At 35.8% G+C, this 25,659-nt stretch overlaps 1 pseudogene; it reads right to left on the reverse strand.

The window, feature by feature from the left end:
- Window positions 1-10,818: 10,818 nt before the first annotated feature.
- On the reverse strand, window positions 10,819-12,248 carry LOC118675665 (annotated as a pseudogene).
- Window positions 12,249-25,659: the final 13,411 nt, after the last annotated feature.

Raw genomic sequence — 25,659 nt, forward strand, 5'->3', positions numbered from 1 at the left:
CATCAATTATGAGAGAGAATCATTGATCAGCTGCTTTCTGCATGCCCCCTACTGGGGATGGAGCCTGCAACCAGAGCTTGTGCCCTTGAATGGAATTGAACCCAGGACTCTTCAGTCCACAGGCCAATGCTCTATTCACTGAGCCAAACTAGCTAGGGCATATACTTTATTTTAATTTGCATAATTACTTACTCAACTATTTCTTATATACTTGAAAACCGGGATGGAAAGTGGTTTAATCTAGGTAACATAAAGACATGAGTCCAAATTTAATTTTGAGACAATCAAGGAAAGATATAAAAATTATTTTCTTCACTTTATAATCAGATATTTATTAAAGAAACATGTTGATGTTGAAAAATTGTACAGTACATTTTTCTGTGAAATTGGGTAGGTTATGCATGCTATGGAAACTAACCACCTGAAAAATCTTAGTTACTTGAAGCAATAAGGTTTATTTTTCCCTCATGTTACATGTGTACTATATGTATTCCATGGCCTGTGTTTGCCTTCATGTCTCCCAAATCTCGAATCCAGGCTACCAGAGAAGTATGTGGATGTTGCAGGTTTCCATGGTGGATGGGAAGAGGGGGAGAGAGAGAGAGAGAGAGAGAGAGAGAGAGAGAGAGAGAGAGAGAGAGAGAGAGAGATATTTGAAAATCATTCACTAGTTCTTAAAATTTCAGTCTTTTGCACTCACATTTCATTGAACTGTGATTTGATTTTATTTGACTTTATTATTATTATTTAAATATATTTTATTGATTTCAGAGAGGAAAGGAGAGGGAGAGAGAGTTAGAAACATCAATGATGAGAGAGAATCATTGATCAGCTGTCTCCTGCACACACCCTACTGGGGATCGAGCCAGAAAACCCTGGCATGTGTCCTTGAATGGAATTGAACCCGGAACCCTTCAGTCTACAGGCTGATGCTCTGTCCACTTTGCCACACCAGCCAGGGCTGAACTGTGATTTTAAATGTGTGTTCCCTAGACCAGAAATATCACCATCACCTAGAAATTTGGAAATGCAAAATTTCTGGACCTATCTTCAGAATTAAGTTCTGGGTTTAAATACTCTGAGTAGTTAAACTCGCAGTTAGAAATACTCTAAACATTTCTAACAAGTTCCTAAGTAATAGGGATCATGGATTTATTTGGTTAGCTATATACCGAATTGAGGCCTAGCAATCTATGTTTTAGCAAGCCCTCCAGTAGATTCAGATGCATAATAAAGTTTGAAAACCACTGCACCAGACAAATCTTGTCTAAGTTTTATTTCAAAAGCATGGGAATGTACAATTCTACCAGTTCTCTGAAGAGAAACTTTTGGTGGCCAGCAATAATGAATATTTGATTTAAAAAAAGTATGTATATATATATAAAAAACACAAAACAACATAAAGAAAGTCTTGAGCTACAAAGATGGGATATGAGCTTAGCACTAGAGCTTACAATATGCAGTACTTGGAGAGACAGACTGATTTAATAGTAACATCAAGCAGTTTAGGTTAAGTGCTTATGTGACCTTGTCAATCAACTCATACGGACTGATTGGCTAAATTTCTGTATTGAGTGTTTTGGGATTATCATTATCATGCACATTATTAAACAATGTTATGATCAATCTAATTAGAAATGTGCACATTCCTAGGGTAGAGGAGAAAAGCACATATGTCATGGCTTTCAAGCCCTAGTTAATAAAAAATGAATTTTATGAGAAGAACTCACATTTTTAAAAGTGAAACATAAGGATAATGATAATGTGTAGTGTTTTCAAGGATATGTTCTATGGCGCTCATAGAAGAAGTTTCAGAAAATTATGACAGGAGAGAGATAACATTTTCTTCCGTATGGCTCCATGTTTATCAGCCAGTTTCTTTCTCTTCTTTCTTTTTAGCACACAAGAAAAAAAAATATTTTTGTCTTAACACATTTTAACCTTTTCTGAAGTATACTATAATGTGTATTCTAGTTGCTTTATGGTGGTATGTACCTAAAAGGTAATCATTTTTTGTTTATAGCCTTCTGAATATAACCTTATGAAGTATTTCTTTACCCCACTATCATTGTTTTCTCATAATCATATTATAAAGTTGATTGAATTCTAACATTTGCCCTTGATAATTTTATTCTTTTGCCTACTGAATTTATTTACTGTTGCTATTATTGTATGCTTGAATTATCATCACAAATTCAGTCATCTGTATAATTATAAAAAAGCGTATACTCAAATGGTTTCAAGTAATGAAGAGGAATTTAATGTGTTTTTTTTCACACAATAAAATAAATTTGCAACTTTACATAAAACAAGGACTGTGGATAGTTCTATTTTTATAGCTTTCTTAGTGACTAGAATTTTTAATGATATTTTGCTATGTCATAAACTAAGGTACATTTGATTAAATTTTATTTTGAATTTCCCACTATAATATTTTAAAGAAAATATTTAAGCAATTCTCTAACAAATATACACCAATGGCCTATAGAAGAGAAAGTGTGAGTTAAAATAAAAATAGATATGATGAGGAGAATCTCTTTAAGAATTTTGATGCTGTAAGTCATTCTCTTTAACATTAATTTTAATTTTATTTATTGAAACTATCTAAATACTATGAATTTCTATATATCATATTCTGAACAAATAGTTCAGAATTGTCTTCTAATGTAACTGTTTTTTTTTTCATTTACATTAAAGATAGATTCTTATAAGCTGAATGAACAAAACTGTCCATTCCATTTGGGAAAATAGATGTAGAATTTGCTTTTATGTGACTGATTAGATTAAGTTCTTTGCAATACTTAGATTTCCAAAGAAACATGTTGTATGTGTGTGTGTCTGTACACAATGTGCATGTGTGTGTGTGTGTGTGTGTGCGTGTGATGAGAGAGAGAGAGAGAGAGAGAGAGAGAGAGAGAGAGAGATTGTTCTTCAGTATTACTTAATGTTTATATATCAGTGATTTATACTTAAATACAGATATGCATACCACTCAACATCTATAGGATCTTGGCACTTGTTTTAATTTCTATTCTAGTCCCTGTAATCCACAAAGAACTGGTTTATTTTGTTTGTTAGTAGCTGCCTGATAATTATATATTGGCTGCTATAAATATACAAATGATAGACATTCAATTTCAGCCTAACTTTTCAGGAAAATATTTACAAGCTTGCTTTCTTGGCGAAAGGACCTTTACACAATGTTTTAGATGTTTATTATGTCATAGTACTCTATCTGAAATTAATTATTAATGTTTACATATTTGGTTAAATATCGTCATCCCTATCATAAGATTTCATGTTCAGAGAAGGCCAACCATGGAGATGTTTTACATGTATCCACCCAAAAGCATGCCTACCTCTCTGTGCACTGCTCTGATGTTTCTCCAGCTACCATTTTTGTGGGAGGATGAATTCTTCCAAAAGAGAAGAATCTTCATTGATAACACTCACTTTTACTAGTTTTTTGTTTTTTAACAAAATTAAACTTGTTAAATAATGGTGATGTCAGCTGGTTAGATAATAATGATAATATTGCAGATGTCCAATTAGAAGCTTGGATGTTTTTAAACATTGAGAGTGATAAAAATATATTTTGTTATGTTAATGAAATGACTTTTGGATCACATACAAGGGTAGGGGCCAGTTGCCAGGAGAACAAATCCAGTCCCACCCACTAATTTTGGGGGGAGGGAGGAAGGGGCTTGTGGTGGAATCAATTTTCTTTTTTTTTTTTTTCTCTTTTTTTTTTTTTTAATCTTTATTGTTCAGATTATTACATTTGTTCTTCTTTTTTTTCCCCCCATAACTCCCCTCCTCCCAGTTCCCGCCCCACCCTCCGCCCTCACTCCCCACCCACTGTCCTCATCCATAGGTGCACGATTTTTGTCCAGTCTCTTCCCGCATCTCCCACACCCCTTTCCCCCCCAGGAATAGTCAGTCCATTCCCTTTCTATGTCCTTGATTCTATTATAATCACCAGTTCATTCTGTTCATCAGATTATTTATTCACTTGATTCTTAGATTCATTTGTTGATAGATTCGTATTTGTTGTTCATAATTTGTATCTTTACCTTTTTCTTCCTCTTCCTCTTCTTAAAGGATACCTTTCAGCATTTCATATAATACTGGTTTGGTGGTGATGAACTCCTTTAGCTTTTCCTTATCTGTGAAGCTCTTTATCTGACCTTCAATTCTGAATGATAGCTTTGCTGGATAAAGTAATCCTGGTTGTAGGTTCTTGGTATTCATCACTTTGAATATTTCTTGCCACTCCCTTCTGGCTTGCAAAGTTTCTGTTGAGAAATCAGCTGACAGTCGTATGGGTATTCCCTTGTAGGTAACTGAGTTTCTTTCTCTTGCTGTTTTTAAGATTCTCTCTTTATCTTTTGCTCTTGGCATTTTAATGATGATGTGTCTTGGTGTGGTCCTCTTTGGATTCCTTTTGTTTGGGGTTCTCCGCGCTTCTTGGACCTGTAAGTCCATTTCTTTCACCAGGTGGGGGAAGTTTTCTGTCATTATTTCTTCAAATAGGTTTTCAATATCTTGCTCTCTCTCATCTTCTGGCACCCCCATAATTCTGATGTTGGTACGCTTGAAGCTGTCCCAGAGGCTCCTTACACTATCCTCGCATTTTTGGATTCTTTTTTCATTTTGCTTTTCCGGTTGGGTGTTTTTTGCTTCCTCGCATTTCAAATCATTGACTTGATTCTTGCGCTCCTCTGGTCTGCTGTCGGGAGTCTGTATAATATTCGTTATTTCAGTCCGTGTATGCTTAATTTCTAGTTGGTTCCCCAATATAACATCGAGGGTCTCATTAGTTTTCTTGTAGATCTCATTAAGTTTATCGGCGGCTTCTAAACAGTTCTTGAGAGACCTTAAAAGTGTGGTTCTGAACTCTATATCTTCCATTGACAATTTTGTCCTGTTTCTTTGTCTCCGCATTTTGTTATGCTTCCTTGGTGCACCGCCTAGTGGTCTTTGTTCGCAGTCTTATAGTTAAATCTTGATTGTTGTAGCTAATTCCAGGGAGGGTTTGACCTCCAGGCCAAGTGGCTATGAGAATCAGCTGTGTCAGGAGTGAGAGAACTTCTGTCCTCTAGGGAGGTGCTAATCTGGCGTTTGCCTGAGGCTATCCGGCAAATGCCTCAGTGCAGGGCTTGGGCGGGGCGGGTCGCACAGGATCAACAGGGTGGGCCGGAGAGAGCAGTTATGGTGGCTCTCAGTCCTGTCCCCAGGGGCTCTGCCTCTCTGAGTCCCAGCACCCGCTGCAAAGCTCAGAGAGAAAGCTGCACTCGCTCTGACCGAAGCCAGACAGTCCCGCTTCTCCCGTTTGAGTCTGGGTCCCTAAAGACTCGCCCGGAACTGGAGCTCAGAGTCTGCGACTCCCTCCCGATTGAAAACGCCAACCGCGCCCTCCACCGCCAGCCCACTCCGCGCACTCCGCACCTCAGAATCTGACTTCAGCACTGCGCCTCCTCTGAGTGTCCGTATGCGTTTCTCTTTCCTCCTAGTTGTAGGACTTCCACTCAGCCAGCGTTCCTGTGGTTCTGGGTGATGTCCCTTCCGTTTTTTGGTTTCACTTTTGAAGTAGTTGTTCAAAGCAGCAAACTCCGGCGTTAACCTATGCCGCCATCTTGGTTCTCCCTGGAATCAATTTTCAATGGCCAGTGACTGGTCAATTATGATGAATGTACAGGGTGATCATGTGGGACTGAGCCCTTTTCCTAGGGAATCTGACTTTACCTCTGGGTAGTTTCAGAATTGAGGTAAATTTTCACGTTTGAGAATGTTTATTGATGTGAGGAAGCCTCTATACACACTTTGGAATTGGGTCCAGGGATTCTTTTCAGTAATTTAAAATAAAATTGAAATATGATTCTAAAATATAAACAAAATTATCAGTTATATTTTAAAAACCACACTCAAATACAGACTTAATGTGTTTTTATTTACTCGTGATAAACTTTGTATATAAGCATGTTTCTAAGGGTTTTTCCTATACTTCGTGTGTGATGAAAACCTTGCTACACTGCCAAATATTCAAGCTGTTAATACAATGAATTATATTGAATTTGGTGTTTAAGTTATGATTGCTAACATATAGCATCATTTTTCAATGTTACATTTTAATTGTTGCTAATCTATTATGGTTTTAAAGCTCCTTACTTTATGTAAATTTAAAGTTATTTGCTGGTTTTACTATTTTACATATATATAAACATACATACAAAATGTGAAACAAATCTAAAATCCACTACTAGTTACTGTTGTCCTGAAGAAAACCACTTTGTTAGTAGTTATAAAAATAAATAATACTTCAGTAAAATATTAAACCACCAAATTTTTAAATAATAATTTATCTTAAAGATTATCCAATCAGCTTCTCTATGTCCAGAGTTTGTCCAGTTATCTAGAGCAAATTAGTAACTTTTTTTTTTCAATTAAGAAAGTATATTATATGTAATTGATTTTGTTGGGTGCTTCCAAGCATACATAATCCTAATAATGCCATGAAAGGATAGACTCATCTTTTGAGCAAAGGTGAAAGATAATTCAGCCCAAATAACTGCTCAGTGATATTAAATATTTGATAATATTTATCCCTTGGCTCTTAAGTTTACTCCAGCAATCTAAACTCTAGTCTATCAGTTTATCACATGGTTCACCTCCAACTCTCACCCTCTAACCGAAAACTTTGAGGTCTGGATCAGCTACAGGTATTTTCCTTTCAACAAAAGACCAAGGGACCAAACATTTTGGAAAGTAAAAGGCAGAGCAGAGATCAAGAGAGAAATCTAGTTATTGGCGACAGCAGGTAAGTGATTAGGCTAGACTTCACCTTAGCACATGTATTCCTGAACACTTCATTTATGTTTGACCTTAAATTTCCTTCATTAAAATAGCTGCTTTGACTTCTGATTTTTTTTGTGGCTTGGGATAACAATATAATTTACTTCAAAAATGATATCATCTTTGCATCTTTCAGATAAACAGTGCTTGATACTTTGTATTTATTTGCTTATGCTATGTATTACTGTACACTTCATTTGCTTTTTTCGTTTTTATTAGAATTTCTACTTAGTGATAAGAATTTTTGTTGTAAAGCTGGGTTTTTACTCCAGATCCTACATTTGCTACTTAAATGAAGTGTTTTTAATACACTCTGTGAGGGTCAGATTTTTATTCTGTAAAGTGAGGCTAATAGCAAACACTGCATTGGAGTCTTTGAAGATTCCATGAACCAAACAATCTGTTTCTGATTGTTCTTATCTTCACTAATGATTCTTGATTTTCTATAATGTTATAGCTACTTTGGACTTTATTTGTCCTTAATATTACTTGAACTTAGTTATTTTAATTCTCATTTAAGTTAAATCCATCTCTCTCTGCCTGTCTCTTTTTTTCCACATTTTACTCATGTGATATGTATATATATCTCTAAGTACCACTACTGATTTAATGCATAATTACACCTTTTGCTATTTATTCCCTTTATTATTCAACCTCATGCATTTTACTATTCTTAAAATATGTTCTACATCATAAATATTTAATCTTGTGGTTAAAAGTCTGCAAAATAAAATTTTGTTTTCTTTTTGTTACTACTTTAAAACTTTATTGAACTGCATTCAGATAAATGTTCTGTATGGCACACGATACAGTCTATTGGAATTCCTGGTAAATTTTCTTTAAACCTGTACTTGATGCTCTTAAAAATAATTTTTCCTGTGTATTTAAAGTGCATAACAATGTTTGGATGTAGGAATGAATATATTTGATCAAGCCTATTTAATGTGGGGGTCAAATGAAGGGCCAATATCAACTGTACCAGGCATCTAGATGAACTATAAAGCTATAGGAATAAATATACATTGGAGTGGCATTGGTGAAAGGATATACAATCTGATTAGTGGAATTGAGAGACTATATAAATTTAAGGAAGGCTGACTTATGACAATTACAATACTAGCATTAAAAGGAGTTATGGATTTTGTTTTCAATAAAAGGACTGTACCAATTTGATAATAATATGAATATGTATATTGGCCACCAATTCACAAAATAAATAAATAAATTCCATATGAACTGTGGATCTAAGTTTGAAAAGGTAAAATAATAAACAAGCCTTTTATAAGACAAATATATCAGTGATTTTGGCTTGTCAGTTGTCTTAAATAGGAAGCAAAATTATTAAATATAAATAAAAATATGGTGAATTATATTAAAGTTAACAACTTCTATTCATGCATAACAGTAAGAAAAATGTCGTATGTGAGGAATATATAGAACCCATACATTTAAGAAGAAAAAATTGTATATATTAATAAAAAATAGCAAAATACTTGAACAGACACTTCAAAAAATAGGACATTCAAATTTAGAATACATATATGCTCTTCTTCATTAGTGATCACAAGAATGCAAATAAAAGCACAATTTGAAACCACTGTAAATTAATTACTAAATTAAGACCAAAAAATACCAATGTTGACAAAGAATTGGGTCAATTTGAGCTCTCAGAACTCTCTGGCATTGTCTCCTAAAGTTGAGCATCTTCTTACCTTATGGCCCAGCAACATAATTACCAGGTATAGATTCAACAGCATGCCCACATGTGTTTTCCTAAAGAAACACATATATATCATATATGTATATGATAGTTTTAAGAACACAGCTCGGAACCACACACATTTTTTTAAGACTAAAATGGATAAATCACTATGACATTTATGCAATGTAATATTGTAAAGTAATAAAACTAAATGAGCTACAAGTACTTGCAAAAATATAGGTGGGTTTCAAAGTGTAATATTGAGCCAAAGAAGCCAGACACAAAAGAATAAAACACTATGTACTGCATAATTCATTTATACATAAATGATTTATGTGAGCATAAATGTTTTGCTTGTTTTACATATGTTCATTTTAGTCTTACTTAAATCACAGTGTTTCATTTTTGATATGTTGATAAATCAAGTAAATCAGAGAGAAATTTAAGATTTTTTAAAAAGAAATTAACAACTTTAGGTAGGCAATTGTAAGGCAGATAACAGTCATGCATGCCAAAGTTATATGATTCTTCCACGAGTTTCAAGGTGAAAGATCGATGGCCTGGGTTATCAAAATGTTTTCACCAGTACATATTCAAAGTTACAGGTATTGTTTGCTGTTATATTGAGTCCTGAGCAAAATTTTTGTCCCCAAAATGTATGATGCTGCAAGGCCACATAGATATATTCAGGAATGCTGAAGTACAAAGCCATGACAGCCAAGGAACAATGGTTGTGAGATTGACCAATGGCCCTGAAAAAATTATCATAAACACAAAAAAGATGGTCACCACACAAAGTATTGCTATGAATACTACATTTGACCAGCTTCTATAGCCAGTGCCATAGAACTGCCTGTATAAGCCACCATCAAAAAGGTAAACATGATTGGTTGACTGGCATGACTCAATGGTTGAGTGTCGACCTATGGACCAGGAGGTCATAGTTCAATTCCCAGTCAGGCCATATGCTCAGGTGTGGGGCTTGCAGGAGAAAGCCTATCAATGATTCTCTCTCATCATTGATGTTTCTACCTCTCTCTCCCTCTCCCTTCCTCTCTGAAATCAATAAACATATACACCTCCTAAGGCAAAGGAAACTAAGGAGAAAATAAACCAATGGGACTACACAAAAATAAAAAAGCTTCTGCACTGCAAAATAAGCCAACAACAAAACAAAAAGATAGCCCACTCTATGGGAGAACATATTTGGCAATGATACATCTGATAAAGGGTTAAAATCCAAAATATATAAAGAACTCATACAACTTAACAAAAGAAAGACAAATAATCCAATTAAAAAATGGGCAAAGGACCTAAATAGACACTTATCCAAAGAGGACATAAAGATGGTTAAGGGACAGATGAAAAAAATGCTCAAAGTCATTAATCATCGGAGAAATGCAAATCAAAATGACAATGAGGTACCATCTAAAACCTGTCAGAATGGCTACTATCAACAAATCAACAAATGACAAGTCCTGGCAAGGATGTGGATAAAAGGGAACCCTAGTATACTGCTGGTGGGAATGCAGACTGGTGCAACCATTATGAAAAACAGTATGGAGTTTCCTCAAAAGATTAAATATGGAACTGCCATTTGACTCAGTGATCCCATTTCTAGGAATATATATTAAGAAACACAAAGCACCAATCAGAAAGAATGTATGCACCCCTATGTTCACAGCAGCACAATCTACCATAGTTAAGATCTGAAAACAGCCCAAATGCCCATCAGTAGATAAAAAAAAACTGTGGTACATTTATACCATGGAATACTATGCAGAAGTAAAAAAGAAGAACTTCTTACCATCTGAGAGAGCATGGAGGGACCTGAAGTAAAATAGGTCAGTCAGAGGAAGAAAAGTATCACATAATCACACTCATATGTGGAATTTAATTAAGAAAATAAATCCATGAACAGAGTGGATCCAGAGACATGGAAGCATGGAACATAGTATGGAATTTTAGAGGGAAGGTGGATGGGTGGGAGGTAATCAACCAAGGACTTTGTATACATATATGCATAACCCATGGGCACCGACAATATGCTGCTGAAGGTCTGGGATGGGAAGCAGGGCAGGGGCAGGCTAGAGGGTGTCAGTGGGGGAATAAAAGGGACATATGTAATACTTTCAACAATAAAAAACTATTAGAAATACATATATATATATATATATATATATATATATATATATATATGATAAAGAAGGCCTTCATTGGTTTCAATCCTAACAAGAAATATGTTATACAAGTAAATATAATACTCATGGGTAGTAAATCAGATAACAGTTTCCAAAGAAATAAGATGAAACTCTGTAGTATCTACTAATATATTCTTGTGTAAAGAGCTTCTTCTCAACCATGAGGATCTCCACAGATGATATATTGCTGAAACACTGGCAAGTCAGGAAGAAGAGTACCCTAGCTCTATTCTGGATTCCATAAGTTCACTTTTATATGACAGAAAACGGTACCTATAACCAGTCCTAGGAAAATTATTACAATTATCTGAGCTACAGAGGCCTGGGGCTTACACAGTATGTTTTTTAACAAACTCTTGAAAATCCATGAGTTGATGACAGAAGAAAGTGGCATAGGTGATCTCCTTGACGACTACACTCATCTTTTTTGAACCCTTGAGAATTAATCTAACTCAATCTCTCTTTCTCTGAAGAAGGAAGAGTTGAAATAAAACTCAGCTAATTTTTTTATGAGTGGTGTACCTTTCTTGGAAGGCTCTTCTTGGTTTTACCATCTTCGTCCTCTCTGCTTAATACCACAGCAGAAGAGTCTCCATGAATGATATCCAGGAAGAAGGGTTATCATAGGGCTTACAATGACAACCAGCTGATGCAAAGTACCCCAATGCCTCCTGAGCAGGCCAATGAAACATTAGTTTTCCTGTGGCCAATGAAGTGAGTCTGTCAAACAACTTGAAGAGAGAAAAGCAAGGTGGATAAGTGGAAAAGATGATGGTTTGTCCTTGTTTAGGTACCCTCTCCTCAGGCAAAAGGATAGCATTTCATGAGCTTGAGTCTAAGCCAGTTGGGGGTTCCTTCAGGCTCAAGATGGATGGACTGGTAATAAGGTCCATTCAAATACTAACCCTTTCTCTTTCTCCTCCACACACACCATGGATAACCTGAGTTCCAACCATGGGATCTGACACTTTGGCCAGACCAAAGTGTGGAATGACTATGTTTATACATTCATTTTCATCATGATTCATCATTGTTGTTAGAAGCTGAAGAACTGCTGAGAACTATAAATTTTCTCTCACTGTTAGAGTTCCCATCACAACATCTCTTGTACCACATAACCTGAATTACATTTGAAAATGGCAAGTCAAGGTATGGTGCTTCATTTGTCTCAACATCTCCAGGTAATCCCTGTGGATCTTTTCTTACAGCTAAGATATCCAACAACAAAGATTTGCCTTCACCTATGGGTCCCAGAGTGGCATTGAAGTCAGGTCTCATAATCCCACTGATATTCATTAGTATTTCTTTATCAGTTATTTTTTGACCAACTAGAAAGTCACTTTTCACTTTCACTCCATAGCAGATGTTATGAAAACTTAACAGCTGCTTTAGTAAACATCTTCAGGTTGTTGTTGGTCCCTCAGGGATGCCATTGGTATTTTTTGTGACACTGGGATAAAAATATAGTCATTGCTAGAAGACATCTGGAGAGCTTCTGCCTTTACACCACAGTGAACACCTGGGAAGGCAACTGCCTGAGGTTGAGGTCACAGTCAAGGAGTAATGGGAAGTGGGCAGCCAGACAGGATAGTGAGGAAGTGAGCCTACATATAGTCTATTTCTTATTGAATTTATTAGGGAAACATTGATTAATAAAATCATATAGGTTTCAGGTGTACAATTCTATAATACTAGCAGCCTGATGCACGAAATTCATGCAAGGGCCTTGGTCCCTGTCTGCCATGGCTTTGTCTGGAAGGAAGGACATCCAGAAGGATGTCTGGTATAATTAGCATATTATGCTTTTATTATTATAGATACTATCTGTATGTTGTATTGTATGTTCTCCACGCAAAGTCAAGTGTCCTTTCATCACAATTTATTCACCCTATAGCGTCTTCTACTTCCCCACACCCCTTAACCCTTCTGGTAATCACATGCTGCTGTCTATGAGTTATTTTTTGTTGTTGTTTTGTTTGTTCTTTTGGCTTAATCCCTTCACTTACATATACTCTTATATAAAATTATCTATGCTCATAAAGATCAAGGTAGTGGTCATCTTTGTGGGGCAGTTAGTCATACAAGAAATCCTCTTCAGATGTGTTCATAGTATTCAACAACTTGGTTCAGATAGTGTTTATAAAAATGTGTTCAATTTGTAAGAATTTATTGAGATGCTCACTTATGAAAATTAAAGCTTTCCAGGTATATATTATATTTTAATAAAATACATGTTTAACAACTTCTGTTTTACTTGATGTGTCAGTTGGTGAGAGGAGAGGAGTGCTACTGTATTTATGGACTTGTCAATTTCTTCTTTTCATTATAGGATTGGAATGTATATGCTTGATGTTATATTGTTTCATACATATAATGTAATTATTATTTTATCTTGGTAATAAAATGATTAAATTTACTACACTATCTTTTGTTTAGATACTTTTTCCTGAGTTATATTTTCTTATCCTATATTTTGAAATTATTTTTAATTGAGATGTATCCTATAGAAAGTAAATACCTGGTTTGTGTTGGTTTGATTAGTCTATTTTTTATTCTAATATAATTTTTGTCTTTTTTTTAGGTGATTTTAATATTTACATCTATTGCCATTACTGACTTTCTTGATTTTATTTCTGCCATCTTAAACACCTCAGTATATAAAACTGCATATTTGTTTCCTTTCTTGCATTCTGCTGCCTTTGTTTAACGTGCTCAAGATATTTCTGCATTCCCATTTCCACTTTTATTATTTAGAAGTTATATTTTCATTTATGTTACTTTAGTTTTATATAAGTTTGTTTACAATAGGAAAAGAGAAAACTGTAATTTGAACAGGGAGAGCTTAATGTAAACAATGGTTAACAGGAAATTAGAATTACAAGAGATTGGCTAGTAGAAAGTAAATAGAACTTCAAAGAATATAGGAATAGCAAATGTAATTTTTCATGTCAGATGTCCTATAATCATAGCACATAAAATATATTTTAATATATATTAGCTACTATACTTAAGGATAAGAGAAAGAGTCAAAAGAAGAGAATCTACTTTGTATCCATACTTAGACTCCGTTGGAGAGGACCTGATTCTCAGCAAAAGGCAGATAAGTCAGTGTGGTGCCACACTGATGAAATTTGCTACAAATTGATCTTCTGAAATTTGTCAGAATTCTGCCCTTGAGGGTATCAGAGAAAGTCATTTTGGGGAGTGTTTCACTGAAAGCACCACCTGTTATGAACTAAATTGTGTTTTCCAAAAGGATATATTGATGACCTAACACCCAAATCCTGTGAATATGAACTTACCTGGAAATAGTAGATATAAATTGCAGATATAACTAGTTAATGAGGCCATACTGAGAAGGGTGGGCCTTTAATTTAATAAGATTGGGGGCCTTATAAGAACAGGGGAGAGACAGAAAAAGAAGAATGGCATATGAAGAACAGAGACATACATGAAGAAGATGGCCATGTGACAACAAAGACAGAGATTGGAGTGATGCATTAAAGGCGAAAGAATGCAATAAATTGCCAGATAACATGAGAAGCTAGAAAAGTCAAGGAAAGAGTTGACCCTGTAGATTTCAGAGGGAATATGGGCTGCTGACTTCTAGCCTCCAGAACTGTGAAATTCCTTTCACTAATTTGTGATATTTTGTTATGGCAACTCTAGGAAACTAATAAGCCACCCAAATTAGGGTGACTGCAGAAGCTGATGGCCACTGAATACTGTTGGGCAGGCAGGACACTGTAGAGGCTGTTCATACAGACGCTAGAGCATTACTCTGCACTGCAAGGGCCTGCTGAGAAAATGCTGGCAACTAGGAAGCAAAACTTTAGAGTGTTTTAATTCCATGTATCTCCATTTATTGGTCCATATTGTTATTTTCCAGTCCGTTTTCTTTTCATTTAATTGCTTTAATAATATTCCATTCTGAGTAGTCATCCCATTTTTTTTTTAATTAATCAAAGCTTATTTAGTTAACCTGTTTGTTTGAAAGTACCTTTTCTTACCATGGCTCATTTTTTTTATTATGGTTAATTTAAAAAATTAAATAAAAAATTAATGCCCAATCAAAGGTCAATATTACTCTGACACCAAAGCCAGAAATTCAGTGCACAAGAAAAGGAAACTACAAACCAACATTCATCAAAAAGATTCACAAATAAAGTCAACAATATATAAAAATAATGTACTCTAACCAAGTATAATACAAGAATACAAGATAAAGTTAATATCAAAAATTCAATTAATATAATGTGCCATTTTTATTTTTTAATTTATTTTTAGTGCAAATGTTTTATTTATATACTTATTTAAATACTTATATTCCTTAATGGAATGCTTATTGTAATACAGAATACAACTGTTCCCCCCCCTCCTCAATTGTTATCTTGTTAAATTTTGTTTTTGTGTTTACATACATAGGAAAAAGTCCTTATGACAAGTTTATAATTAAAGAGGAGATTCTGGGATTTAGTAACATTGCTGTGCCCATTAAAAGTGCCAGCAAATAGATAAAAATATTACTGAAATTCATACTATATATTAAACCACATTTTCCCCCTTGCATGTTATTGTTAGGATTGGAAGAAAAAATTGTGATATTTACTGTAGAAAAGCAATAGATACAATTTAATATTATGTATAAACATATTTTATACTCACACATATAAATGTACAATTTGTTATAAAAATAAAACAATCAGGGTTGGTAAATGTAGTCTTCACTGATTCCTTGATTATTTAATGCATTTGGGAAGAGTAGATTTCCATAAAAAGATAATCAATTCCAATCATGTTCTGGAAGTGATAATAAACTTTTTATAGAAACAATCACAGAAATTATTGAATCATAATAAAGCATAGAGCATCAAAAGTAAGCATAAATATAATGTGCCATTTTTAGAGTATAAAGTAATAAAGCATGTAATCATACCAATAAGTTTAGAGCATTTGACAAAATATAATTTCCATTCAAGATAAAAACTCTCAAAAAACTTAATCTCAGACAGGGCACCTACAAAAATGCTAAAGCTAACATCATACTTAATTGTGAAAGACTGAATACTTTCCCCCTAAGATGGAAAAGAAATTTAGGGTTTTTTCTTTCACCATTCCTGTTCAACATTATGCTAAACTATCTAGCTAGCATATAATGCAATAAAAATAAATTAAAAGAATAAAAATTGGAAGTAAAATCTGTCTTATTCCCAAATAATGCAATCTTGTACAGAAAATATTTTAAAGAAACTATAAAAAATGATATTAGAACTAAAAAGTGAGTCTAGCAAAGTCACATGATACAAAATAAATATGTTAAAACCTATTGTATGTAAATATAATAGTAAACATCAAATTAAAATAAAAAATTAATTCACTTGAACAATAGTATCACAAAAATATATAAGAAAATTTAACAAATGGCATCAAGATCTCTACAATAAAGTCCAACAAACATTGCTGAGAGAAAAAAAAAGACCTAAACAAATAGAGAGATAAATTATACTCATGAATTTGAAGTCTTAATATTGTTAAGTTGTAATTATCTCAAAATTGATCTGTAGAGCCAATGCAACCTCTATTAAAATGGAATACAACACAGCATGACAAGAAATGGACCACTGATAAGCACAATAGCATGGATGGATCTCAAAAACATCATTCTAAGTGACAGAAACTAGGCAAAAAAATCAAACATATTGTATGACACAATTTATATGTAATTTATATGTAATTTCAAGGAAAGACAATACTATCTATATATATAAAGAGCCAGTGTTGTAACATCCCAAAGGCTCAACCGAATGGCAGGCTGCACATGCAGCAGGTGAGCAGGCTGAACCGCTGACCTCTCTGAGAGAGACAGAGAGGCGGGTTGATCAGCAGCAGCAGTGGCTGCTGGTGAGGCCGGGAGAGAGAAGCAGGGTGATCAGACTCTGCTTCTCTCTCCGGGCCTCGCCAGCAGCCAAGCCTCTCTCTCTCTCCCAGAGGTCAGCAGTTCAGCCCACTCACCAGCAGCCTGGAGCAGCTGCTGATCAGCCCCGCCTCTATGATCAGGCCCATAGATAGGCCCGGAGATGCTGACTGTCATAGACACTGACCGATCAGAACCAAATCTGGGTGAATTGCGAGGAGCCAATGGCTGCCTAGGAGGCTGGGCTTTTGACACTGACTGGCATAGAAACCGACTAATCAGAACCAAATCTGGGTGAATTATGAAGGCAGAACCTAAAGTGGGGGCTGAGGAGGGATTTTAAGGGCAACAGCTGTTTGGTGTAAGGTGTAAGAAAGTGATTCAATTTTTTAATGACCAGTTTGGCAGTATAGGGCATATGGCTGGCTATCAATCCAGATATAGGGATTATGTGTTTTTGTCTGCCAAGAGCATCTCCTCCTGCTAAAAAAGCCCCCCCCCCCAATTTAGTCAATCCTATCCTATATAATCTATCCATACTAATAAAAGGATAATATGCTAATTAGACTGGGTTGACAGGCCATCTTCCAGACATCCAATTTCCTTCTGGACAAAGCCATAGAGGTTGGGCCAAGGCAGAGGGGTTAGGGGCGATCAGGCAGTCAGGCAGGTGAGTGGTTAGGAGCCAGTTGTCTCTGATTGTGATAGGGATGTCCAAGGGGTCCCGAATTGGAGAGGGTGTGGCTGGGCTAAAGAACTCCCCCTCCATGCACGAATTTCATGCACTGGGCCTCTAGTAGATATATAATAAAATATTTGTTTCCTTGGACTGTGGTTCTGAGCATGGTTTCACTCTGGAGATCACAAAAATTCTTTATGGAGTGATATAAGAGTTCTAAAACCAGTTTGTGTTAATGATTGTACAATTGCATACACTAAATAAACTCATAAATTTTACATTAAAATAAAAAATATGTTAAAATTATATTTCAAAAATGATGTAGTCACTGTTAAAAAGTTTGTCATTCACTTACTTTTCTTTATAGTTTTACCACAGATATTTGAATGCTTAAATAATATATTTAAATGTATTGTTTTACACTTTATAAACATATGTATTAAGACTAAATATATTCATCCGTGACATGTTTTTAGTGAAATATATATTTTTAAATATATCTATAATTCATTCATTTTTATTATTTTATAGCATTATATTGCAAAAATACACATAAATAAATCCATGCATCAAATGGTCATGAATATTTGAGCTATTTATAATTTTTTACAATTAAAAATAATATTCCTATGAGCAATATTTATTATGATTAGCTGCATATTTGCAAAAGGCTTAGTGAATTATGAGGTAGTGGAATTTATAGGTATTAGAATATGTCTGTTGTCAATGTTACTAGAAAATATAAGAGTAATTTTAAAAATTTACTACATCACCAAAATTGTGTAAATGCATTGTTATTTCACATCTTTGAACATCACTGGTGTTTTCATTCTTTAAGAATTCGAGAACAGATGTGAGTTCATGAGCGGTATAAAATTACAGTTTTAATTTATGTTTTCTAGTTGACTGATGAAATGAAACATATATTTTTTTTAAATATATTGTATTGATTTTTTACAGAGAGGAAGGGAGAGGGATAGAGAGTTAGAAACATTGATGAGAGAGAAACATCAATTCAGCTGCTTCCTGCACACTCCCCACTGGGGATGTGCCCGCAACCAAGGTATATGCCCTTAACCAGAATCGAACCTGGGACCCTTCAGTCTACAGGCTGATGCTCTATCCACTGAGCCAAACCAGTTAGGGTTAAATGAAACATATTTGAAATATTATTTTCTATTAATGTTCCTATCTTTGAAGTACATCTTCAAATCATTTGCTTTTTGTATCTTTGTTAGAAGACATTCCATTACTCTCTAGTGCCACCTCTGCTATATAACAAGTACCCATAAATCAAGTAGCTCCATTTTATGGTGCTCTGTTTTCCTTTACCCATGTGAGTAACATATTATCTTAGTAACTATAGCTTCATAATCATCCTATATAATAAAAGGGTAATATGCATATTGTCCCCTCGACCGGGAGTTTGACAAAGTTCGAGCAGGGAGTGGGATTGGCCCCCCAAGCCCCCTGGCAGCCCCATCCCTGATTGGCACCCCACACTCCAATCAGGGGTGGTGCAGGTCCATCAACTGCACAAGGCCCCTTCCTCCAGCTGGCCCTGGCCCCAACAGCCCGATCAGGGCAGGCCACCCTGACCCCACCTGTGCTTGAATTCATGCAATGGGCCTCTAGTAATTTAATAATTATGCAAACCCGATCTCACAACTCATTTAGATGTGAATTTCTGACATTCTGTGCATGGATTTTCAGGGATATGCTTACATGTATGCACTTGTAATCTTTTTATCTTAGAAGAACATTACAAGTCATGAATTTATCCTATGTGACTCAATGTGAAGAATAAAACATGGTATTCAGTTCATATTTTTTTAGAAAAACACCATTTTTTTTAAAGAAAGTACTAGAACCCTAGCACCAATTAGACGACTTATTACTTTAATAAATTGGTAAAACTATTAGAAGATGTAAAGGGACAATTGAGGTAGTATTCGCCTTTTAAATATTGTTATGTTTAGATTATAAGTGTAGTCATTAGAATATTTAGTTGATTATGCACTTTGATACATATAATCAGTATATTTTAATAATTTGTATAAATAACTGTGTTTTAGAATATATTTTCAGTATTAGCTGAGGCAAAGGAAATTACTCTGTGATTTATTAGAATTCTATCCAATGGCATAATTCTATGAAGTAGCATTCTTTATAGAACATGCAAGAAAATAAGCAAAAGATTAGCCCCCAAACCCAGCTTAAGTGGATTAGCCATGCAAGCAGTCCTGAAGGTAATCCTTTTCATTTGGGAGGAAAACATGCTTAATAAAGAATTTATACATCTGTGGTATTAAGTTTTAATAACAAAAGAAAATTTAAAATGACAATGGGTTGCAATGCTTTTTCTGGAATATTAACTTTATTTCAGTATATGGACTTAAGTATTATATATAATTTAGAGAAGTTAATCCTGTGGCTATGTGTAAGGTATCAAAATTGATCAACTACAACTCATATGCATAGAGAAATTATTGTTCTTTTATCTTGATTATTAATGACTGGAAATTCATGAGCCTCCTGTTTAGGTACAGGGTAAAATTTATTCCTGACAAATATAAAATGTTGTTAGCTCCAGTCATTTAAATTTTGTGTTGTATCACCTTTAGTTCATAGAGAATAATTTTTCCTGCTTTTCTTCAAACTGGCATCTGAGGAGATGAAAAAAGGGCTTTTATAATCCTTTGATGTTGGAGACAGAGGGATCTAAGCCTCATTCTGATCCTGGGTTGAGTGCCGTTGAGAAATGAGTGGACTTCTCAGCACAGTTTTTGGCATTCATGGTTGGTTTCTGAGACCGCTGTTAATTGACCTCCCTGAGCTTGATAGATCTGCTGGCTGCTCCTTGGAGGCAGGACCTTTCTTCAGCTCTAATAGGAACATTAAGGTTTCTTCATCCATCCTCTTGGTTTAGGATATTCACTCATAAATATTTAACTGGTTGTTTTTCTGAGTGCAGAGAGATCTTCTCTCTGAAAACCAAGACATTTAGAGGAGAGATTTCTTATGGTTTTCCCCTTTTCCAAATCACAGGCATATCTTCCTTCTTTACCACTCAAGGAAGTTCATTAGTCCATAGCTAATCCTGCATCTCAGACACATTATCTTCTTGATATGAAAGGATTTGTAACTTATTTCCCTAAGTATGTTTCTAGATTTTCTAAAGAAACAAGTAAGTAAGTTCAAAGGCATGGTCTTTGTTTAAAGATACTTTCAAGAGTATTATCTTGTTAAAGACTTCACAGTTCCATGTTTATTAGCTTGGGATTAGCCTGGGGTAATCTATACTAATAAAAACCTAGGTGGCCCTCATGTGCGACTTGTCACAAGATGGCTGTGCACACAGCAGAGGCAGGGCCTGGCGACCACTCCATATGGTGAGGCCTAGGGGTCCCCTGGCTCTGCATGGCACAGAGGAGGCCAGTCCAGACATCTCCGCTGCCACGCGGAGGAGGCGGGTCCCAGTGGAATAGGCCGGTCACGGCAGGGGAGGGCAGTTGTGGTCAATCAGGCCGGCAGAGGAGGGCAGTTGTGGGTGATTGGGCCAGCAGGAGAGTAATTAGGCATCAATCATGCTGGCAGGAGAGTGGTTAGGGGGTGATCAGGCTGGCAGGCAGAAATGGTTAGGGGTAATCAGGCAGGTAGGCAGTTGAGCTGTTAGGAGCCAGTGGTCCCAGATTGTGAGAGGGATGTCTAAACCGGCAGTTGGACATCCCCCGAGGGGTCCCAGATTGGAGAGGGTGCAGGCTGGGCTGAGGGACACCGCCCCGTGCATGGATTTCATGCACCTGGCCACTAGTAAAATTTATAATTTAGCCTGAGTAGTGGAAGAATGCGAAAGAACATTAATTAAGGTTGAAATTAAAATGTACTAGGTCATTATCCCAAATCCATTTTTATCCTTTAGGTAATCCATGGTTTTCTTGATTACCTGGTTATTGGGTAAAAATGTCAATGCATATCTAATTATGTCCCAAGAATGTTTTTTGACATTATGTTCGTGATCCATCTGGTTTTTTTTTAATTATTATTATTAGTTAAGGTATTACAAATGTGTCCTCATCCCCCCCATTAAACCCCAACCTCCCCCCCACACACACACTCATGCTCCCATCCCCCTGTTGTCCATGTCCATTGGTCTGGCTTATATGCATGTATACAAGTCCTTCGGTTGATCTCTTCCCCTTACCCCCGCCCTCCCCTACTTTCCTTCTGGGGATTGATAGCCTGATCGCTGTTTCTCAGTCTTTGGGTCTGTCCCTTTTCATCAGTCTATGTTGTTCTCTATAATCCACAAATGAGTGAGATCATGTGGTATTTATCTTTCTCTGACTGGCTTATTTCACTTAGCATAATGCTCTCCAGTTCCATCCATGCTGTTGCAAAACACAAGAGTTCCTTTTTTTTTTTTACCGCAGCATAGTATTCCATTGTGTAACTGTACCACAGTTTTCTAATCCACTCATCTGCTGATGGGCACTTAGGCTGTTTCCAAATCTTAGCTATGGTGAATTGTGCTGCTATGAACATAGGGGTGCATATATCCTTTCTGATTGGCGTATCTGGTTTCTTGGGATATATTCCTAGTAGTGGGATCACTGGGTCAAATGGGAGTTCCGTTTTTAGTCTTCTGAGGTAGCTCCATACTGTTCTCCACAGTGGCTGCACCAGTCTGCATTCCCACCAGCAGTGCAGAAGGGTTCCTTTTTCTCCACATCCTCTCCAACACTTGTTGTTTGTTGATTTGTTGATGATAGCCATTCTGACAGGTGTGAGATGATAATGCATTGTCGTTTTGATTTGCATCTCTCGTATAATTAGTGACTTTGAGCAGGTTTTCATATGTCTTTCGGCCTTCTGTATGTCCTCTTTTGAAAAGTGTCTATCTAGGTCCGTTGCCCATTTTTTTATTGGATTGTTTATCTTCCTTTTGTTAAGTTTCATGAGATCCCTGTAAATGTTGGAAATTAAACCCTTATCGGTGATATCATTGGCAAATATGTTGTCCCATGTAGTGGGTCTTCTTGTTGTTTTGTTGCGTGATCCATCTTTATTTGTCATGAATGTAATATAGATAGTTCAATTGGAAGAAAGAAAATGAGAAGAAAGAAAGAATAAGAAAGAGGGTGGGGGGAGGGAGAAAGAGAAATAAAGAGGAAAAAGGAAGGAGGAAAGGTAAGGATGAAGAAAGAAATGATAAAAAGAAAGAAAAAATAAGTGAAGGGAAAATGAAGTAGAAATAAGGTAAGTAATATATGAGTGTATATATATATATATATATGTATATATATATATATAGTTTATATATTTATTTGCATGTGAGTATACACTCATCTTGTGTAATATAAATACATTTATTAATATCAGTAATAGGAAAAAATCAATAAGGGAGATAAATGTAAACCTTTGGAAACCACTGCCCTAGCACTAGGCCCCTCTCCTTTTTGTTTATTTATTTTTGGTGCCCGTGACCGGAATCGAACCTGGGACCCTTGAGTGCACAGGCCAACGCTCTATCCACTGAGCCAAACCAGTAAGCCCCTCTCCTTTTTAAAGGTGTAATAGTCATAATAAATTGTATTAATATAGAGTTCCTTCCTGGAAGGCTGTATGTATGTGTGTGTGTGTGTGTGTGTGTGTGTGTGTGTGTGTGTAAATGGAGAATGGGCATGGATTAATGACATCTTTTCTAAAAAGCAGAAGGATGGATTTATGAGCCAACGTTTTAATCCCACCCTCTTTCCCTGTTCTGTCTCAGATACTAGTTTCAGTTTCTGTCCTTAACTGTTTGTCCTGTATGCCATCTGGTCTAGATTATAGGAAACAGCACGGTATCATGTTCTGGGTTCCCGGGATCTCTGAAGTTAGCCTTGGCTACTTTGTGATTAATTGTGCAGTCTTTTTTTTCTGGATCTCATGGTTGATATCTTTATTCAATTCTTTGTTTCTTTACAGTCCATAAGCCATGTGGCCTCAACTGCAACTATTTAAATTGGATCATCCGCTATGAGGAGAAGGTGTAGCTAAGATACATTTACGTAACATGGAACAACCAAACAGGAGGCTACTGCAACCAAAATATAATGGTAATAACCTGCCTTTATTTTCCACCTGAATATAATGTTTATTTTTTACTATTGTATATACTGATAACTCATCAGAAACCTGGTCTCATCTTCTTTACATTAAGGGATTTAAAACTAGCAAACTAACCAGAAATAACCAAGTTGTAAAACTCCAGTGACTTAAAGGTAGGGAATTGCATGGAGAATGGCAGGTTTCTCTCCCACTCCACACCTCCCACACAAAGAAGCTTAACTTGGGATATGTTGGTCAAGGAAATGATAAGATTTGGTAGTTAAAACAAATAGTTTCTTGGTGAATGAGAAGATACACAGCAAACCTGTAGTTAATTGGCTGAAATGATCAAAGGGCCTGAGGCCAATAGTCCTTAGTTTAGAAGTGGATCAGATGAAAAGAAAAGCTGAGTGGTACCAAAGTGCAAGCTCAGAAACACATATTAGGGAATAAAGCAAACTGTGCAAACTAATAGAGTTTTCATCTTCTCAATATACAATCAGATACAATCACAAGGTCAAGTGGCCAAGAATGACAAGGAAAAATTGATGTTTATGTGTGTATCGGTGTTTTAGCAAGTAGTATAGAATGATTTCTCACCATATGTGGTAACTCTTTTCTCATTGCAGATGGATATATTGGAGTCAAATTTCTTCTCAAGTGCATCATTTTCAACTTTCTATTAGACATATCTAATGCTTAATAAATAACCTCTTCCTCCATCAAATTACCTCCACTTACTCTATTTTCTTCTCTTACAGGTTTTCCTACTTAATGTTATGAATAAAGGAAGGTGAGTATCACACTCTTCAAGTCATAGCCCACTGTTATTGTTCATTAGTACAGTTCCTTCTCATTTGATTTTATATTTTTCTCCATCTTTGATTTCATTTCTTGTCCCCAATTCAGACAGCTATCCTATTATATTTGGTGTCTTTGAAAGTGAATGAAAAATTTTTAAATATGCAGTTTTATTTTCTCTGTGTGTTTGAATGTTTACATAAATTTTAAATGCTTTTACCCCAGTAATTATTAATGCCAATAACTACATCCTGATGTCATCTTTGGTACTACTTTCTGCTTTATCACATACCTCTTAGTCTTGTCAATTTGGCCTTCCATATCCCTGGAAATTATGCCATCTTCTCTGGTCTAAGTGCTTTCCTTTATTTCTGGTCCTCATTATTTCTTCTTTTCTAGTTCTAATAAGAATTCTTTATTACTCTGATTTTGGAATTAATGCTTCTCCTCAATCTTCTGTTTCCCATTCAAGCCCATCCTTTACACCAATGACTCATTTAGGTTGGAATTTTTCAAAGCCAATTCTTACTTGGAAATGTTGTTGAAACAATTCACTGAGGGAATGTTCTCCAGAGAAGGGAAATAATGGATGCAGGATAGAGCAAGAGAGAATGCTAAACCAAAATATAGTCTTTGTTCATGTTTACCTTCAACCTGATCTCCTGGGGTGTGCTTGAGCATGAACCACTGGACAGGATTAGTGCTCCCTTGGGCCAGCCTTGTGCACTTTCACATTAGTTAGTCATTTTGCCCATGGAGCCCACTAGGAAGGAGGGAACATAACATACTGGGTATGGCAGGTCATCATGGCTGAAGGAACAGCAACTGTGATCCATGAGTAGCTCACACTCATAGTAATAGCAAAAGTTCGGGGAAGAAATAAGTTCATCTGTTCAGAAAGAAACTCTCTGGCATGAGTACCAATCACATCTACTGTGCCATGCAAGTGGTTTTCTACAGAAACCCTTTCAGCCTTTGCTTGCATTCCATTGGTGGTTCCTACAGGTTTCAATATCAATTGCAAATTACACATTGGCATGTTTTGATTCCTTTTAATGTATACATCCTTACACTCTACCCATGTTAATCTATTTATAATTTTAAGTAATGTCTTCTACTTGTATTTTTAGACTACTTTTTAAAAAATTGACTTTTAGAAAGAGAGAGAGGAAGGGAGATCCTGAGAGGGACAGAGGGAGAGAGAGAGAGAGAGAGAGAGAGAGAGAGAGAGAGAGAGAGAGAGAGAGAGAGCCCTTTTTAAGTAGGGCTTCTGCAGGATTATAAAATCGATGAAGGTTGATATGATGGTTGTTGTTTTTTAGATCAATGGTCTCACTTCTATTTATTTTCCTTATTTACAAACTTCTTCTTGTACTTTACCAAAGGGGCAATAAGAAAATTAATGAATTTTCCAGTA

The sequence above is a fragment of the Myotis myotis genome, unplaced genomic scaffold (genome assembly GCF_014108235.1).
Source record: "Myotis myotis isolate mMyoMyo1 unplaced genomic scaffold, mMyoMyo1.p scaffold_m19_p_2, whole genome shotgun sequence".
Lineage (NCBI taxonomy): Eukaryota > Metazoa > Chordata > Mammalia > Chiroptera > Vespertilionidae > Myotis > Myotis myotis.